Source organism: Tribolium castaneum, chromosome 4 (genome assembly GCF_031307605.1).
Source record: "Tribolium castaneum strain GA2 chromosome 4, icTriCast1.1, whole genome shotgun sequence".
Lineage (NCBI taxonomy): Eukaryota > Metazoa > Arthropoda > Insecta > Coleoptera > Tenebrionidae > Tribolium > Tribolium castaneum.
In genome coordinates, this window is record NC_087397.1 from 7,299,860 (window position 1) to 7,317,136 (window position 17,277).

The window sequence follows — 17,277 nt, forward strand, 5'->3', positions numbered from 1 at the left end:
ATTTCGTTAATTTTCTAAAATAATAAATTTAAAAAGTGTCGGTAAATAAACACTACAGAACGTATAAAAGTAGAATAACTGGAAGGCGCTTCCAAAAAATAACCACCTCAAGGTAAGTGAAGCAAAGTCTTATCTCAAGCTCGCTTATCGTTTCAAGCGTAACATTTGATCAAACCAGCTCCTATGCTCGACTCCTAATTTCCATAAAACATTACCGCCGAATAAATAAACATTATAAACCACTTAAAAATAAACAATTTGGTTATTCACCGTTAGATACTCCTGTCTGGACCAGAAAAAATAAATGAGAGACAAGTCAACCAAATCCGAAAAGATTGGAATTTTTAATTAAAACAAGTAAAGGCGTGTTACTAATAATAATTAAAAATTGGGTGTCTTCTTCGATAAAATCTAACATCTACATAGCTGCGATTGCACGGCACATTAATTCAGTTTAAAGTGTTTGCATATTTATGGTGGCCAATAAATGAGTAATTTCCATGATAATTGCACGGTTTACTCATTAAGTGATATCCATATTAGAGGCTATTAATTAACTTTGTAATTATGAATAATAACCGATTTTCGGCTTCGGTTTCGTTCGGAACGATTTCTCTTTTAGTCTATGAATTATTTACGGAGTTACCAACTCGCAAAAACAATCCGAATAAAGTCGTTGAATTATTTCATTGCTGTCAACACGTGGCTTCGTTACGGCTTCCGCCGGCGATTTAATAAAGTCAGCTCGGTAATTATTGGGTTTAATTAATTAATTAATCGATCCGTTGACTATTGAATGTAAATAAATTTCACAAATACGGGCCGTAATTACGTTCAATTAGCGAGTTTTGTAATTGGAGTATTTGGAACAAGAACGAGGCACGGAAAGGAGAGCAAATCTGCGGTTCAGGTAAATATGGCCTAAATTTTCCCGAAGGGAACAGACCTTTGTAAAATGAAAGATTCTATTGTCTGTAAACATAATTCAGGGGAACCCACAATATCCGATATTGCTTGCCTTTGTTTCAGTTCCATTTCTTATCTAAAATTAAGGAATTGGACGCGGTGATAAGGCGTAATTAAAAATCGGATGAGTGGAACCAGTCGTAAAATAAATAAATATTTTTCGGGATTGAACAATTCCCTTTGAATGAAAAAACTTTATTCGGGGCAAAGTTTTTATTTGGGCTTAGAGTTGATATGCGAGCTTAGGAAGTCCAATTCAATTTTCCAAAGTACACACGGTGTAAAATAAACCCGTCCAATTTATGAAACAGCAAATAGTGTTGAGAAAATCGTCAAATATTCAGCTTACCCGGAACATTGTCCGCAACCACACAAAGTACTTTTCTCTGAAAGAAACGACAACGTACTACGGAAAAAGAGCGCCGTTTGCTGTTTTATACGTTTTTGAAATTATTATATTAATGCTTATCAGTGATTTGGTAAGTGATTTATAGAGACTAAGGCCTTAAACAAGCGTGGAAATTGTGCATTGTGTTGCTGCTTTCGAACAATCGGTTTTAATCGGAACCACAATTAAAAATCGTGATAAAATCGTTTATTGCCAAGCCGTTATGATTGCTTCTATTGTAACAACGAAACAGTTATTTCTTACTCAAGTACCTGTTTCGATTAATTTCAAACTACATCAATCAAGCGATTGCGAATAAAAATCGGAATTCTCTCTGTGTTTCACTTCCACCCTTCTCATCCAAAAACCCACCACTGCTTCCATCTACCGACTCCTGAAGACATTAGGAAAAAGAATTAGCAATACTTAATTGGAAATAAAAATACGCTTGGCACACCCATTGGTCCATGATGGCTACCGCTCCAAGTGTCAAACCTCGTAATTTAAGACCTGAATGTTGTTGGCCATGGACTAAGTGGCTCCAATCAGAAAACAGGTACGAAGCCGCTTAACTCGTAAAGGATGGAAAATACAACACCACAGGGTCGTAGAGGGGGAAAGAGAACCCTTTTTATTCGAATTTTAACCCGACTTTGCCTTGTCTAAATTTAATCTAAATGGCTTTTCTGCCACTTGTCTTGAGCTGATTTAAATCAGCCTCTGATTTACGACCTGTTCTCGAAATTAATTTTCATTTAAGTATAGGCATTTTCGACCGATCAATTAATTGAAAAAATGTTTAGAGATTATTTCTTGGAAATATTTTCGTAATTTTTTTGAAACATTATTGTTATTTTGAATGAGTCGTTACCTCTATCGGCTGGAAGTGAAACTTCAGTCAGTCGATAAAGTGTAGGAGTCGGAACTGCTGCCAGAGGAGCATGCGTTTCGGGCTGGAGGGACCTTTCAAATTTAAAAACATGTGACATGGCGCAACGTGTCTGAATAAATAAATAGACGACAATTTTTCAACAGATATGTTCGCCTGTTACCACTTTTTTCCAAAAAATGGAATTTCTGTCTGAATGTTTCCAGAATTTCGGTTCAAATAAAAAAAGCGTAATTTATGGCGAATAAAATAGTTAATTAAAGTGAATCCTGCCGTAATTTGAATCAAATAGTTTAGAAAAAAAATTATATGGCCACTATATCTGCGGTTTTATTAACATTAAATGCATTTCTGCATTAATTTAGATGCAAAAAATTGACATTAATTATCTATAGTTTTTAAAGGATTAAATCTGTCTAAAGAAAATTGACTATACAAGCTAAGTCAATTAAAAGAACCTACCTATATATGTAATTTTATACAGGCTATTCCGTCTAAACTCTTTATCAGATAACGGTATTTATTTAAAAATCTGTACACAGCTCTAAGTTTTAAGTCCAACTTAGTGAAAATATTTTCAAGTTTATCAATACTAAAAAGCTGTTTTTATAGCGTTTTTTCCGAATAATTAAACATATTTATCAGAATTACCTAATCCAAATGTTTGATTTACTTTTTCAAAAATTGAAAGTTAACTTTCGTATTTTTAAATACTTAAACAACTTTAAAAACTTATACCTCTCCTTTAGTGTTTTTTTATTCCTAAAAAGTTAACTAAAGCAATTTTTTTTAATTTAAGTTGAAGAACTTCAAGAAGTCATAACTCAATTTTTTCAAATGAATTGCTACAAAAAAGTTGTTAAATAATTCTGTGTTATCTATAATTCTATAATAACGTTTCCTGTGTCATATTTCAAAGACTTAATATTAATTTAACTTTTTGGAATTAAGAAATTGAGAAAAAAAGAAAGAGAAGACGCTAATCCAAAAAAATTAGAAAATATCTCGAAAACGGCTAACTTAGGATTAGGAACATCTGATCCAAACATTCTTAGAATAACTCAAGCGATCCAAAAACACAATAAAAAAACATAGATTGGTAGTTGAAAATAACAAAGTCAAAAATATTTTCGATAAACGAGATGAAGAACGTTTCAAAAGAGTAGCTACCATTCCTCACAATAGGTTTAAACGAAACAACCTGTATATTTTACTTTACTTAATTTAAGTGACATTACAGCAATAATAATTATTCCTATTAAAAAAGGTAGGTGTAAAAATTCTGAAAAGTCACATGTACGAGGTAAACTTTAAAACTTGAACATCTAAACTTTATAAACTTTTCAAAAAAATAGCTATACCATTCCTATACTAATAAATCTCACAATACCTCTAATGTAAGTTTTAAATAGAACAGCCTGTATATTTTAATTTACTTAAGTAACATTAGGTATACCTGATAATAATAGATTTTTTTTCAAAAAAAAATAATTTTTTTAAGAGATATGTTGTTTATAAGTCAAATACAACTTAAAACAATAAACACAGTTGTTAAAAATTAAAAATTAATTAGTTTCCTTATCTCCTCTGAGATAAAAATTAAATTGTATGGTTGTAGTCTTTAGACTATAAATAAACAACACAAATTATTTTGGTATTATTTTCAAACTATCAGACTACCGAATTGTACAATTAAATGATTAATTATTTTTCTTTAAGTTTACAAATTATTAAAATTAAATTAACAACATAAAATTCAAAATAAAACAATGTATCCTCAACGAAAAAAAAACTGCCAAAATTATATCGTTTTATACAGGTGTTCAGCAAAGAACTGAAATATTTGACAGTAAAATTGCAAAAAGCTGAAGAAACTAATAAATAAATGTATAAGTAGAGTAAGAGTATTAGGTAAGTAAACAAAATTATTAGCAATCAGAAATGCTTTTATAGATTGTGTCATACCAGAGTGAAAACTATCAAGTAAACTAAATACTACCTAAAAAAAGTTTTTATTGGTAGTAAGACGGAAAATATTGCTCCGAGAACTTTTAATGGAGAGACCTGAAAACGACCATTGATTGTCTACTTTAATCCCAATAATTTTCTCATTCATTTTTATATTTTTATTTATTAAATTAGGATATGGTTATTTGCCCAGTGGTCGTCCCTTCATGAATTTTATTCCGGTTACGAGCAACAAAAAAATTTCGGACGAATAAATCATTAATCATTTGATTTCTTTTGGTCTGCAGTTCTTATCTTCGATGCAATTTACCCAAACCATCATAACCCGTCACTCGTTGAATCATTTATTTAAAAAACCCTCTTTTAAAATTGATGTCTCAATTTCTGAATTTTTGCTCGACTCCAAGCCCGCATTTTGCCAATAAATTCCCCGGAAATACGTTTCATCTACCCTTCCTTATTCTCGAAATGTCATCATCATGTAGGTCATGCTCTCTGCAAGATATCTGGATTTCTTATAATTCTATCGAACAGCTAACAAGATTAGGTACTTATACCATAGTGATCTCGTTTTATCTTTCGCTCGTATAAAACTTTGTAAATAAGAGAGGTGGGTATCAAGGCAGGAAATTTCATTTATACTGAACTCCTGATACCGTTTCATCCCTTCAAGTCTGTCGGTAATTAAGGTTGTTTTTCCAAATTGAATAATGCAAGAGGTGGATTTAAGGGTTTCAAGTCCGCCATTTCGGGCATGTTCAGGTGAATAAATCGCTATATCGTCCCACTCACCCGAGAAAGCTCTCTTAAAACCACATGTAAAACGGATAAACTCCTCCTGGAATGAGCCCGGCTTACCTAAATCCAGCGAACGTAAAGAGACGAAAAAATGTTTAAATAAAAGACGCGCGGTTTCCGCGCAGCGCCATTTTGGAAAAAACACGGTTTTATGTACTTTTTTAATCCTTATCCGACGACACAATTCTACCAGGCCAATGTAGCATCGTGAAATTTTATCCAACATAATATTTTATTCCGCTGCAACGAGTTCCAGACTATTTAATCAAGAATTTTATATTGTACAATTTTATTTCGCATGGAAACAAATAAAAACTTAAATTTCTAACATACGAGGAATTCCAAATTGGATTTTGCTTAATTGGACAACTCAATACCAAGTTTTTATACCAGAAACCTGTCTTGTTTAATTTCTCGGGACATTACCCCGAAATCTGTTTACCCTTTTTCCCGATTTTTATCACGCGGAACGCACCACCCGACTCCAATCGAAGACAAATAACCGTGACTTCCCCCCAGACACGAAACGAAAAATATTCACCGAAAAAATTAATTTCGTGACAATGGTCAAGCTGGCGATAAAAGCTCTTCCGCTGTTTGTGAACGAAATTAAGAGACAAAAAAGTGTCCCGTTAGGTCGGGCCAATATTGTGGAAGGTCATTACCCAGCCCTTTGTCCCTTTAAAGGCTTAAAGTGTGTACCGTTACGTAATGTTACGCGTGTTTTTATTACGAAAACATGACATTGACTGTAAAATGGGCAATAAAACATGTCGAGCAGACTAGGTCCCGTTATACTTCTAACTTCAGCCCAAGTAATTTTGGGATGTTAGTTTCGTGAACAAGCCTCGAAAGTGTGGTGCTTGCTTTGAATAATTCGATGAGAAATTAAGCGTTTTTGGATAAATTCCGATGTGTGATAATTTGATACGTGGCATCCATTTTGTTCGAATCAAAGTCATGAATTTTAAATTGAGCGAGTCCCAAGTCTGGTGGGAATCTAATGAAATTCCTGGTTTCGGTTAAATCGTGAGATGGTTAATTTGTTCCGGATTTGACTGTTTCTAATTGAAACTGTTATGCTACTATGTCTGAGCGCTTGGAATTATCACAGAGAGGCGAAAATTTCAAAACCAGCGATCAGCATTATTAATTCATTGAAACCAGTAAACGGTAAGTGAAAACCAGTCTCGACAGTATCTTAATTGTAATCGGATATTTTTACAGTAAAAAATTGGAATTTAAATAGAAAAGAAACAAGTATTTATGTAGCAACGAGTTGATCAAATACGAAACAATATGGCACTTGCTTTACAGAGGAATGTCGGTTCCATTTACTTTTTTATTCAATTTTTCAAACCGTATCAGATAAACATCAATAAGTAATTCCAAATTTTCTGAAAATTTTTACATCAATCTCGTAAAAAATTGTAATAAATACGCCTAAAGCATTCCATGACCATCAAAGGTCAACAGACCAACCAGTCGAAAACTTTTGACATGAAAACTTAAGAAAAAGTATTATTTTGTAAAAAAACAGTCAGCTCAGGTCAGGTCAACCTTTACCGTAGTCTATTTTCTCCCATGTTAAAAAAATACAGACTTATTAATCTTTAAAATCTTCAAATTAGGCAGAATTCGTTTGGCGCATGACCTGACCTGACAGTTTAATTTTTATCATTCAAACAATTATTGTTAATCATTTTGTAGAACTTTGTTTTTGATATAATAAAAGCTCTTTCTTAGCTATATTTTCGTAAAACGGCTTTAAAAATTTGTGTTCATTGTGTTCAAATAAAAACGTTCACTGCATTTAAACAAACATCTATAAATAACTGTTTCAAAAAAAAAACCTATTTAACGTTTAATTGAAAATTTAATATACCTGGAGATTATACAATTTGGAGCAAGACCTCTCACATAACAATTTTTTTAATTAGTTTCTATGCGTATTAAAAAATTTCTGGAACCATCACAGGTCCGAAAAATTTAATTTTTGATTTTTTTACTTTTTCAAAATTTTGATTTTACTTAAAATAAAAGACATACCTAAATAAAAACAATACACGAGTGAGAAGAAAAAGCAGCTTATTAGATAATAAATATAAAAGTAATAATTTCGTAACCCATTGAGTAATTAATAAAAAGAATGTAATTAATAAAAAGAATAGCAGTTCCGAAAAAGCAAAGAAAAACATCTTTAAAATATACTTTGTAAATTCAATTTTAAGATGCAATTTAAGCAAAAAAACAAAATTTTCTCGAATAAAAAAATTCTTTATGTTTTTCTTTTGTTCCGCTTTTTGCGCTGTTTTGAGCTACAATATTTATTGTTTCAAAATAAAAAAATAATGTTTGTTAAACATTTTTGTGTGTTCATCATTAATTTTTTTATTTTACATTTTTCAGTTTGTGTGCAAAAATGTCCATCAGTCAATAACAAATTGTCTGTAAAAATCTATACAGCTTTTAACATTTTCTTAGAACATAAACATTGCCGCTAAAAATGTCAGTTTATTTAAACCCATAACAAAATAATGAATAATTTACATTGAAAATACTGAAGTAAACGAAAAAAACATTTTTCAAAATAGTATTAAAAAACAAAAATGTAAAAATCCTAGGTATAATAGATAAATTATAGTTTCCACAATTTTAATTTTCCTGTTCAGAAAAATTATTTATCTCAAAGTTAAACCTTATAACTTTAACTGTATTAACCCTCATGTCAATATGAAAATAAATTTTAACAATTTTTGACAATTTTAATTTTACCTATTTCATTTTTTTTTCTACTGAGTACTACTGCGTTTTTCCTGGATAGAGATACCTACTCTGTTCTATTGTTTCTCCCAGTTTAGAACTATTGTGATTTCAGTAGGTACTCGTACATTATTTATTGTTCCAAATAAAGAAAAAAATGTTCGTTAAACGTTTTTGTGTGTTCCTCATTAACTTTTTTATTTCTATATCAATCAATAACAAGTTGTCTGTAAAGTTCTATAAAGCTTTATAGCGATTTGTGAGCAAATTATAAGAATATGAAATTTTTCCCATAACAAAATAATAATTAATAATTTTATACTGAAAATACTGAAATACATAAACGAAAAAAAATCCAAAATTATTAAAAAATATAAATCGACTTAATGTAGCTATAATAAGTAAATTATAGTTTCCAAAATTTTAATTTTCTTGGTAAGACAAATATTTAAAAAATATTTATCTCAAAGTCAAAGCTCCTCGTATTTTTTTAAAGCTACTGAGTATTACGCTGCGTTTTTCCTGGATAGATACTCTGTTCGATCGTTTCAACAACAATTGTGGAACAAGCAATTTATCTTTATTACTCATGGAAGTAAACAAACTATGAATCATTCGGCCGCACAATGCTGTGGCAAAATAGGTGACTTTATTTACTCCAAGTCCAAGTACAAACAAATACTTTAGTAAAGTTTCATTCAAAAAACACAATTTAAAGTTGTATTTTCCGCATCGGTGAAAATCGCAGTAAACATGCACATGGTGGTACAAATATTGTTTCAGAAACCGTTATGGCCTATGATGTGCGTCTATAAATATTTAAGACTGCCAGCCACCGTCTCGTCTCCCGTCCCAAAAATCGTCAATTTGCATTCCAAACGTCTTGTTGTTTATTAAACATGTTAACGATACCACGTGACTAGGGCTGACGCCGTTTACAAACCCACGGTTGGCCCTCAATGACTTTAAAACATTACCGAAGCTTCCAGGACGGAATGACACGTCCTGGTGATATCGAAAAATCAACCTTAAGAATCCCAAAAGTGAACACTCCTCCTGTGCATTTTCCTGCTCCCTGCAGTATTGACTTGAAGATCGCGCATGCGAAACTTTCTAAATATTTACTCGATTCTAGGAACGTTCACATCCTAAACTCCCATCAAAGTAAATGACTCTCTTCACCCTCAAGCCCTGCCGCTTAGAATGTGACGAAAGCGAACACTTTGAACTTTGAAATTGGAGGCAAAATTAACTTTCGTTAGTGTATCTCCTTTAAGTACTCGAGACAAGACATTTCGAGTGGAAGGAAAAATGGGCATTAACCCGGAAAATTTTAAATAATTGGAGTATTAAGGCGGAAAGTGTAAGATAATGTCGGGGTTTATGGGGCGGTGGGAAATGGAAACATCATCAGAGAAAAACAGTTCGCATCACATGTGGATTTTTTAATTAAAATTTGGCGAGACGTACAGTCGCTAAACTTAAAATTTTATTTTACGTATGTTGTTCAATCGGTGGAACATCTATGCTTGAGTAGTTTCGCCAATAAACTCCCGACAAAATGGATTCATCTAATTTATTTGCCTCTGCCTCGACCCACATTTGCCTTATGAATTATTGATAAAATCTAATATTCATCACGACTCGAATTAATCACGCAAGAGAAGAAATTTCGTGGTACGTCCTCACATAACGCAGAAATTTATTTCGCAAGCCATGCCGTTATAGTTATAACGTTGGAACAGCATTTTTTAGATACAATCGCAGTCCAACTGGTGGATTCTTGGTAATTGAGAGCTCATTTAACCGTTCATTGGTTAGATATTCCCAAGCGATTTACATATTTCTGCATCAAAGCTCCAACAATTATTCGATCCAGTCAAGCTACGAGTTTGGTCGATAAATCGAATAAAATGCGTTTTTTATTTATAAACACTTACAACCACTAAAATTTTAAGCAAAAATCTCGTAGTGTAATACGTAGAATGAGCCACAACCCTAAGCATATAATAATAATAAATTATTTCGTCCCAAAAAAACAATTAAATTGTGTAAGACAAGTCACAAGAGAAAAGAAAAAAACAATAAGTATCACAAACAAGACATAAATTCATTGACAGTATAAGCACAATGGTCATGAAGAAGTTCCACAACCATTTTTTAAATACTCCAGAACTTCTAGCTTTTTTGATTCTAGCTGGAAGCATGTTAAAAAAATTTGACCCATGTATAATGGGTTTTCTTGAAAATTTCCAATATTATTACTTAGACCCAGAAACTGAAAAAACAAAAAAAACACTTAAAAACAGTCTTTTTAGCTAAAATCGCCTTTTAGAAAAATACAAAAAAGTCCACATTTAAAGTTATATTAAAAAAATATTTTATAACTGTGAGAAAAGTAAGTAATTTAAAATAGTATTCTTGATCTTGAGTGTGATATTATTAATTAAATAAAATTAGATCCACACAAAAGTGTTCCATTTCATGGTAAAGTTTCACGATAAGTAACAAAATAGTTGTTCTTAAAATGTACAAAAAATATGTAAATAAATTGCATTTATATTTCATATAGTGGGCAGATATTGTCCAATGCTTTTTCACATTTTCAAACTCGGCGTTGTTCCCCACATACCCGACAGGTAGCGCTTTGCTATTTTTTCGTATTCATATTTTATAATAGAATAAATTTATTTATTAATTAAATTTAAATAAAATAAAAACAGCCTTATCATAAGGTTGCTTGTTGTATTACAACATGTCATTTTATATTCATATTGTATTTTATATTTTCTATAATTTTACGTTATATTCTTGCGTTACAAAATAGTTTAAATAGATAGTTATTAGTTACTAAAAAAACGTTAATGTTCTACGTTACAAATAACGTTACTTCTGTGGACATTTTTACGTTAAAAGTAACGTTTTTGCAATCTAATTAACGTTTCTTTCTTTACGTTATTTTTATGTAGTGTGCTTACAGGGAGAATTCCATTTTGCTATAAGTCACAGTTTCTGAGAAAAAGTTTAAAAAATGTTGCAATTTTCAAATGATTACGACAAAACGAGTTGGAGTTCGAGCAATAACGTTTGTTCCATTGAAAAAAACACATCAAAATCTATCAAATAAGATAGATCTTAGCAACTTTTTTTCTTAAAATTTTGCATTTTTTGGCCACATTAGCAAATTTTTCAATTTTTTTTATTTTGTCAATTACGCCAAAACTATTCAAAAAAGTGAAAGTAGTGTGATTCTAGCATATGTAAAATGGTCCGGGGAATCGGCTGCCGTCAAGAAAGTCACAAAATTCCCAATAGTTTTTTAGTTATGATTTTTTTATTTTACCTATTTTTGTTCCTATACCTACCTATTAACCGGAAAACAATATTTTTTTAAAAAAGATAGATAACTAATAAAAAATAATAAACTTCATAAAGTTATCTTTAAGAGTTCCGGAGCTATTGCACCGAAAATCGACAAAATCTCGCAAAAATTAGAAAAATCAAACCTATTGGCTTTTATTGTTTGGTCAATAAATCGATGCCTTCTAAATGAAAATTTATTATTATTAAAACGCTGGTTTTAAATTGCCCTTAATAAAGCAAGTGCATCGTCTCAATTGAATAATTTTTTCGGAGCAACCGGTGTAGGGATATTGCCAAGATCTCTTTTAGATTTAATTAAAATGCAAATTCAAAAGTGAACTATGTCATAAAGTCCTTATTTGAGTTTGATGCGCATTTATATCGGTAGCCGTCTAAATTATGATATCGATTGTGATTTTTATGGAAAGTGAGCTTAAAGTCGACCTGAGCAAACAATCCAATCAAAGTCGGTTCGAGCACTAAACTCGAATTGAACATAAATTGGTTAAAAGTGTTTTAATCAAGACACACCCCTCGGCTTACCACCTGCAGTATATTTTAATTTCGACCACCCAACTCGCCATATCTTAATCGCAGTTTTGACTTTGTTGCATTCTATTCAAATTATTTCGGTGGAATTTTGTTGTCCGCCAGTTTGCTTGCGAATGGTTTCATTTGCTCCCAGACAAATACTTGCATCCGAGTTTTATTTTAGCTAGTTTTGCGCACTTTTTCTGCACTCGACGTAAACAAAGTTATTTCTTATTCGGGCTCGATATTTCGGAGATGTCTGTATATTGCATGAAATCTGTGATACATCCACGTGGAGTAACAAAACAAATACACTGTTTTATGTCGAGCTCGCACGCCTGGAATATTTACTTTGGTACATGATGTAGGAGCTTTTTTATGACGATAATGTATTATTGAGCCGCTACGCGAATAATGCAAGACTTCTCCCACGAATTTGGAAAAAATTCTGCAGGTGGATACGAACAACAACATGCAAATGAGTCTGCGTTATTAATATTTTCTCAATTTATAAAGTTATGAAGATGTTCCCCATTTGCAACATAAATGTCACCAAACATCTGGATTTTTCGCCAACATTGCTAATTGATTCTCGCTACAAAACAAAAATTATTGTAGCACCATTTTACGGCCAATAAACAACATGTTGCAATTAAGCGCCAAACAAACAAACACGAATCAATAACTACTCAATCACTACTAGTCTGTTATTCTCTCTCCTTATTTGTCTAATAACGTATCACATTGCTCCGTCCTTGTCTCACGTTGATTGTTATTCAACAAAAATTTAAATTCGCCTATTATCACACAATTCTCCTCCATTGTCTCTCAATTACTGCTAATTACCCCGTTCCGGCGTAAATAATTGCAGAAAATTTTGCATTTTGTGTGAGAACGTGTTTCAATCGGTAAAAGGTAGGAAAGTAGAATTACTTTATCCGTCGGATTGCCACACCCTGTGTGATGGCGCCGAATGACTACGCCATGCCATAAAGGCCCTGCCTTAGACTGCACATCTGACCGAGAGTGCAGAGACGAAACGACCGAAAACTCCGCCGTCACCCGAATTACCTGATTAGGACAACGACGGCTGATAATTAAAAGGGTGTATTGTTTGTACAAAGAAAAGGACTGAGAACATTACAAACATCCCTAAGCCATCATGAAACGCAAATTACGCCGATATCGCAATGTTAAACCGTTCAATTAAGGTTTAATTAACCTTGATATCTCGAGTTTAATCAGAATTCGTGTAGGCTAGTAAATTATTTCCCGAATGCACGGCAGAATTTTTCTTATCGTATCATCTGGTAGCCACCCACTGCTCTTTGCTAATGCAACACTTAGCACCAGAGTAATTACCATTATCCAATTATTCATATCCGCTAAATTTATATGCAAGTCTGTTTTACTGTAGTTCAAAAAATATCAAAAACTGGAAATTATCGCGTCTCGCTGATGGAAAAAAGTGTAATTAATATGCAGACAGTATCAGAGAGCATACCTGTACAGGAAGGATGCAAAACTAATCTTTATGTAAATTTACATTGTTTTTGACCGCTGCGGTGAAAATACCGAACAAGTGCGCCTTAAGCTTTAATTGTGATAAAGCCGTTTTATTGTCCCGATTAAGAAATCAAAAAATCGTTGGCAACGCCAACACACAAATAAATTCCCTGATAATGCCTCCAACAAATTAAAGTTAATCTCGTGTTCCCCCTCACACCTCCACGCTAGATGTAGGAGGTAAATGCACATTGCACTGTAAATAGGTTGGCGCCATTTTAGTTTCAACATAGCGTTTATTTTTCACTCGATCTGCGAGCAGAAAAATTCAGGCCAGTATCAAGAGTTTATTTACCATAAATTCAATTAAACAGACGTTCCTATCTTCCATTTGTTTAAGAATTTGCATGGAAATGCAGCGAGTTAATTAAGCAAGAATGTTTCTAACTTATAATTCGTCCTGCACTCAAGCGGATGATAAGGAATGCAAATATCAAACTGCCTTCATTTGCGAGACTGCATATTTCTGCATTTCCATGCTTTTTTAAGGATGTCGTTATGCAGGAACGCAACGTGCCGTATGGTAATTACCGGGTGGCTCAAGCTTCACAGGCGATACCACCGACCAAGGAATGAAAAAATCTGGCCCCCAACCAAAAAGACGCAACTCTAAGGTAAATTAACAAATTTGTAATTAACTAATTAACTTTGCTCGACAACCTATTCGATTCTAATTTCTATGCTAGTTACCGAATACATACAATTTTTCACACCAAAAAGTATCAGTTTCATTTGAACACTACAAAGTAAAGACAAGAAATGTCACTTTTTAAAAAATTAAACTAATAATGTCATCTGGTTGAAAAAAATGAGAACTATTAAGTAATCGTTATTTTCTTATTTAAGATCGCGACCTATATAAAATTATTGCTAAAAAACATATAAAACAATAAAATTTAATAAAACCAAAAAGTGTTAAATATAATATAGAAACTGAATTACAAAATTTATTTTCTTAAAAAGATACAGCCGAATAATGTGAAAATGACCTCAATAAACCAGTCACTGCTGTAGATGCCTTGTAGCCCCAAGCAGGTTCCTTTTGGAGCCAACTTACATAAAACGAAATTAAAATTTAATTTAAAATTAAACTAATTCAAATTAAGATGCCATTGTATTTCGCATTGACAAACATCAAGTTAAATAAAAATGTAAATTTTTGTAGAAAAATTTAACAACCATGGAAAGTCAAAAATTTTTTTATGTTTAATTTTATTCATCAATATTTGAAAATTTCACATAATAGTTTGATAAATCTTACATAAACTGATTCAAATCTAACTTGTTTTGATGTCAAACCCAAAAAACAAAAAATTGAGTTGTTACAAATAAGCGTAAATAAGTCGGAACTAATTAATGATTAATAACAATTATAGTAATAAATAATTGCAATTTAAAAACTTCAGAAAATAAAATAAGTAAATTATTAATTTTAGCAAATCATTTAAAATATTATTTTTTAGTTTAGTTTAAAATAATAAAAGCCTATTCGTACAAAAATTATGTTACTTCGTTTAATTTAGGAAAAGAGTTTATCAAAAAAATATTACATTAACAATAATTTGTCTCTTGTCAAGTTCATCTTATTAATGCATATTTTCTTAAAAACTTTTTTTTGTTAAAATATGTACTATTTAAAAAACTAAACATTTTTATTACTTTAAAAATGTTACAATTATCAGAAATAAATTTTGGTTCGTTTTAAATGACAATTACCTAAAACCAGCTTACACAACGTACTTATTAATCGCGACTAAAATTTAATTTGCGATTATATCTTGCCGTTTGTAAAATAAATGGAAACTAAATTCGAATTAGTTTAATTCTTTGCTCAAAGAATTAACCACTCGCGGTAGACGCACACGTGAAATTAAACCTTGTTGCCAATAAATAATGGTTTAAGTCATTTGCTTATTCGTAAAATCAAGTTAAAAATAAAGAAAGCCTATTTCGCACAGAAAAATTATATTAACTAAATAATTTTATTTCGAAAAAAAAAATAAAAAAAGTTAATATTTCATTAAAAAAACTCAAAATTTTTACTGTCAATGCAAAATAAGTAACAACTGAATTCAAATTTGTTTAATTCTGAAATAAATTTTCATTTCGCTGTCTAAAGAATTTTATCTTGAAACTACATCTAGTTTATTGCAATTCGATAATTTACGACCCTGCCGGCTTGCGCTTAAAAAAGTCGGCATCATGAGCAGAGGATGGTATATTAAGGCATCATTTTCATTTTGTTTGACTGTACCTATTGAATCTGACAATCCATACCTATAGTTTTTCCCTTGTACTTTAGATTTATTGTAAAAATTACAGTTAACTTGGAGGTAAGAAATTTGTAAAAGTTGCAATGAGGGGTATTATGCTGGTTAATGTCACGTTGGCTTGGAGACGTGGGGTGTCCCGGTAATGTAGAATACAAACACAATCGAGTGAATTTGTGTCGGAGTAATTGGATCAATTTGTGCCATAAGCAAACAAGCAGACGAAACGTACAAGCAGTAAATATATGACGAATGACGTACCTTTTTCCCCTCCTCAGGAGCCGCCCGTCGAGGAGACGCCGGAGACGCCAATAGCAGACACAAGGACGCCGTCGACGTCAATCGGAAACACAATGCGCGCTATATCCACCGTCTCACCACTTCACTGCACTTCATCATCCACCCCGAACACCTGAAACAGATAATTGCTCTAATTACCGGAGGAACTTTACGATCTGTGTACGTATTTGCCAAATAAAACGTTATTTTCTTGCTGTCGCTTTATTCCGCACATTCCGGGATAACCCGGACGATATTCCACTCCGGCTAAGTATTAAACTTTGCACCGGAATATACGACTGGATAAATTTATCTATAAATTCAGCGCAAGTGTTACCTAACTTACACGAATTTTTCTTCCTTTTTGTTAATATTATTTTATGTGGTTGGTAGCATTTCCAGACACGTCCTTTTTATGCGGAAAGGACGAAATAAAATTCGCCCGATACGTGCGCCAAATTCCACACCGCTAATTAATTAACTCGCAGAAAAGATTAATGAATAAAATTACACTCGCTATAAATTCTGCTCTAAGTATATTTAGGTGCAATTCCGCATCCACTTAAACCTCTGGTGCAGTTCCAGATAATGAAATGCAAGTTGGAAAACGTATTTTGCGTATTTTATTCCGCAACTCTGTCCAGACCTATTTTGCCATTAGCATAGTAATTGTTAAATCAGGCCTTACTTGAAAAACGTAATAAACTCGCCGGATTTATGATCAACATGTATATGAAATCGTCACTTCCATTATAATTAAGATTTTATTGTCGTTATTTCATCCAGGGAAAAAATCATCACACTAACTGCCTATATTTTACAAGCATTATTGATGGAAGCCGCTAAATTATGGCAAGGAATTGCAAGCCAATTATTCTCAACTCTATGCCGACCACGTGTTGGGTCTGGACGCCAATTTGTCACGCATTCGAGACATTTTCGAAATTTATAGGCGCTGCACAAAGAAATCACCGAAAAACACAGCAAAAAAGCCAAACTAATTTGTTCCATTGAAGCTAAGCCAAAAATTCAATATTCACAGCAATGTCTAAACACATAGCGAGTGCTCTTTTTGCGCTCGTTTCGTTCGCTATCTACTCGTATCATTCCCTTACCGCCCGCCGAAAAGCTCTCTGGAAATAGGGAAAGAGCTTTGGCACCGTAAGCACTACAATTGCCGCGGCTGATAGTTGCAGTGACACATGAACGACTCCTCTATCAGCCCGTCTGTCAGCATGCTTTATATGTTCATTTTACAACAGTTTACTATAAGGCCTGAGACATGGAGCTTTTAGGGCTCCCATTCGACGAAATGGCCAAGAGCGCACCGTATAGGTGAGTCGGCGATGTTATCCTTGGTATTATATGCAAAGAGGGACGATCGTGCCAATATCGACGCCACTTTACGCGAATTGCTCGACAAAAATTGAATCGGGAAACCGCTCCCAGTGCCCCAAATAAGACACAGTAAAAGCACAAATCTCCGAAACAAAACC

The 17,277-nt window shown here is 32.6% G+C and overlaps 2 long non-coding RNA genes across 3 annotated transcripts in view; one reads left to right on the forward strand and one right to left on the reverse strand.

Annotated features, from left to right (window-relative positions):
* LOC135265858 (uncharacterized) overlaps positions 1-17,277 on the reverse strand; it is a 100,463-nt gene that overhangs the window by 68,336 nt on the left and 14,850 nt on the right. For both annotated transcript variants that reach the window (XR_010333705.1, XR_010333706.1), the window contains exon 2: positions 15,764-15,914. This is a non-coding gene — a long non-coding RNA (uncharacterized LOC135265858). The remainder of the gene's footprint in view (positions 1-15,763; positions 15,915-17,277) is intronic.
* LOC135265860 (uncharacterized) lies at positions 12,765-15,993 on the forward strand. Its single transcript, XR_010333708.1, has 2 exons — positions 12,765-13,846; positions 15,781-15,993. It is a non-coding gene; the product is annotated as an uncharacterized LOC135265860 (long non-coding RNA).